Below are 3,988 nucleotides of genomic sequence, written 5' to 3' on the forward strand. Positions count from 1 at the left end.
TTTTGCTCGTCCCTGAGCAAGGATAATCTCAGCGATGGATCAGATGTTGTTGTAATATTTTTAAAAGTTGACGGTACACATGCTTTTTAAATGAGGTCTTATCTCTGAGTTAGAGTAAACTATCAAGAACTAAAACTTACTTACTTTACCTTTCACCATGGGACTTGTAACCGTCACTTCCATCTTGAGCAGTTAAAAGATTGAACAGTCTAGTCAAGTGCCATGTCTCTTATTCTTGATCAGCTATAACTCTGGAGTTTTTTGCAGATTTTCAAATAAAACTCGGAGATTCCTTGTATGACTCTCTCATATCTCTCTTTTGTGGTATTTCTGAATCCTTACCAAGGCAGTGATGGTATATGCCTTCTCTCAATATATGTAGTATTTGTGGTATGAAGCATAGTGACATTGTCTTCTCTCTCGCCCTACTCTAATAAGGCTTTAATATCTGGAGCTCACACTACAAGAAATGCATGATTTTTTGACATATTTAGTATGACAATAGACCGTGATGTCATTATATCATCCAGATTATGACATTCTGTAATAGGCATTTTGAACTAGTGACATAAAAAAGCTGGATGTCATAATAAATGTCATAGAACTATTCTAATTCCATACTATGACAATATTCACTATGTCATGAGGCCTAATTTATAAATGTCAAAAAATTGACATAGGTTGGGTATCAAAAAATATTTTTAGAAATATTTATAATATTTTTAGAAATAATTAAATAGATACCTGGCTGCTATTTAAAATAGATACCTAGAGGCGAGTGTTGTATTTAAAATAGAAATATTTACAATATTTTTAAAATCTTATTTGAGGTGCGCTTGGACTGAAAACCGGTAGCCAACGTCGGCTTGGGGTTGTCAAAAAAAAAACGTCTTCCTGCACATGTACATGGGGAGAATGATGGATATAATCCTGTGCCAACACATGTACATGGGGAGAATGATGGACGAACTCACATTTGCTCATGGTGGGATGAAGTAAGAACAAGGCGCTGCTCGTCCGCTGTCAATGACAAGGTGCCGCAAAAAATCTGGTTATTGTCTGGTTATTTTTAAAATCTGGTTATTGTCTGGTTTGTCTTCCTGCAGATCCATATAATCCTGTGCCAACACATGTACATGGGGAGAATGATGGACGAACTCACATTTGCTCATGGTGGGATGAAGTAAGAACAAGGCGCTGCTCGTCCGCTGTCAATGACAAGGTGCCGCAAAAAATAGTATTCTTGCTTCCAGTTTGTTGCTTTTAGAGATTAGGTTCTGTAGAAATTAGATGAATAGATTTCAGTAACTCATGTATGTGGATGAGATATGTTACGGGCAGATATGATTTCTTTTTTCCAAGTGCTTAACTCATGTATGTGTTATGCTTGTTGCCATACTTTGTGCACTAGCAGATGTTCTTTTTGAAGTTAATTGTTACGTTCCTGAAACCATTCATGGATTAGTAGTTCAAATAAAATGCATAACACTCTTTTAGTTGCTTAACTCATGTATGTGTTATGCTTATTGCCAGTTGTGTGAGATTTTTCCAATAGATTATGTCAGAAATAGCTACATTTCAGTGATTTAGGTCCCTGTATGTTTTGTGAAAATGGAATCATTGCTCTTTCACTGTAAGAATAGGAAATGTTATAAATAAATTTGAACTTACCTTTGTAATGGGATTTGGTTTGTTCTCTACTAGTCTTCACCTTCCCTTTCACTTTGTTTGCCCAGGAAACAGGAATGGATATCTATTGCCACACACTACAACTGACCAAGGTAAGTGTTCGCTTTATGCTGTGAGAAGCATTTTCTTTATGTTGTGACTGTTTCCAACATCTTTTGCTAATGTTTATGCACCGCTGGCTATTAGGAATCTGATGATTTTTTCACTTTTATCTATGTTTTATTTCTCAAGTTTATGGCACTTCTTTTTTTCACATGTACGGCTAACATGGAGGCATCTCTTGATCAACAAATAGGAGGACAAGCTCCAAAGACGCCAGGCTCTCATATTTTGGTGGCATTGGTGCCTGTGATGCCAAGGACAATTTTGTTGACTACAGCAAGACTATTTTGTGTTGTTTGCTGCTATGTTGCCACTGTTATGAGTTGTTGTTGTCGCTGTTATGCTATTGTTCGCAGCTAATTTGAGACAACAGTTTCTTGAATTGTAAGACTATTATAGTGAAATTATTATGATGTCTTGCTGTGTTTGAGCAGCAGATTCTTGAATTGTAAGACTGGTGATTTGGAGATAACGATTTTTGTGCCATATGGGCTTCAACAGGCCAAAATTGATTTTATGACATTTATTTTTCTGTGCCATATCATTGCCACGTCAGCTTTTCATCTTACGTGGCATTTTGCCATGTGGCGAGGTCTTAGATATTATGATAAATAACCAATGTCATATCTTATGATAAAGAATATACAGATGTCATATGATCCATTTATGACAGCGATTTTTTGACATATAGTTTTTTGTCAACTAATTGTCACAACTCTTATGTTGTGACATTATTTTCATATGTAATGACATAAATAGAAAGTCAAAAAATCACAGGATTCTTGTAGTGTCATAGGTGGAAGATAAAATATACATACTTACAAGACATTTATTGTATAGTCAAACCATGGATCCAAAGAAACAAATCATTAAGCCAAATCAAGATGTGCATGTGTGGCGAATGTTTGGTGTATGGTGATAATGGTGGTAATGGTGGAAGTCTAATTCTACTTTTGCTCTTTTAAGGGGATACATACCTTTCTTGCTTTTTGAAACTTCGTGAGGAGAATGAGATGCTCTTCTTTTTTTTCTCAGATGGGTATATTGTACCCCTAATTCAACTGTCGGACACTTGTCTATTTTTACCTCTCGTCTCACTTTTCCTTTCCTTTCGAGGTTCCGGGCACTTGCCCCTTTTTATTTCCTCGTATCTTTCTTTTTTTTCTCTTTTTTTTCAAAGCACTCATCTCTTGAGATAATATAGGAAGTGGTAGTAGCTAGATAACTTGAGCATTTATTTCACAGGGGAAAAACACAGATGTTTTTGGCTATTCTCTCCCGAATTAGGAGTAGAATATTTTTAGGTGATTCTGGAGATGAAAATGGATGGATATATATGGATGGTACTTCCGGAGTAGAAGTAGCATATATGAGTGAACGTGCAAGTGAATCTTGATTTAACCACATGACAAGCTCCTAAGAGTCTACACAGCTTGACCACACTCAATTCTCATAAGCAGTAAATAGTAAATGTGTGGCTCAAAGTCTAGCAAGCATGTATATATGGCTGTGGTAGGAATTTAAACTCTCATCATACTGGAACTCATCATGCAATATTTTAAAGATTTTTCAAAGATAAAATTCTCCAGAATTCTAGCATCTCTAGGAACAGATAAACAGCAGCTCAACCTTCCCATATCATATCCGTTAACAACTTAGATTTCAGATCAAGTTTTCATCCCACAAGTTTAGATCTAGAGCAAGCTTTAAATTATAACAGTTATGTCTAAACTTGAGAGAGAACTTCAAATTTGCAAATTAGGCAGAGCAACTATTCATCATATCCATGCTAGAGTTTTATTATTAAGATTAGAATTAGCATAGCCATTTTATTTATTTATTAAACACACTAAGCAAAAGATATATATAAGCACAAAATCTTTATTTGGTTTTTCAGAGTTTATGTATTTTAATATTCTAACATAATATAAGTATAAAGATAGGTAGAAATACTTAGCGAGATAAATGGGGGTGCTCTCCCCCAAGCTGAATTTTGACGTAATTTCCCTTGATGTAGCTCGCAGGTGGTAGAGGTGTATTTGAGAGTCAGCAGCATTCTGACAGCGATTAGAATGTCCTCCGTATGCTAGTCTTCTTGATTCTTAAATCCTGTGGAGCTCAAATAGACAACAAAGCTTGTGGAACTGATTAAGTGTTAGCATAAATATCTAGCCTTTATCATGTTGAGACTCCTTAA

General features: G+C 35.6%; 1 long non-coding RNA gene across 1 annotated transcript; it reads left to right on the forward strand.

Moving 5' to 3' along the window:
* LOC110436612 lies at nt 1,074-2,237 on the forward strand. The gene is made up of 3 exons (XR_002454418.1): nt 1,074-1,222; nt 1,737-1,781; nt 1,985-2,237. It is a non-coding gene; the product is annotated as an uncharacterized LOC110436612 (long non-coding RNA).

Source organism: Sorghum bicolor, chromosome 6 (assembly GCF_000003195.3).
Source record: "Sorghum bicolor cultivar BTx623 chromosome 6, Sorghum_bicolor_NCBIv3, whole genome shotgun sequence".
Taxonomy (NCBI): Eukaryota; Viridiplantae; Streptophyta; class Magnoliopsida; order Poales; family Poaceae; genus Sorghum; species Sorghum bicolor.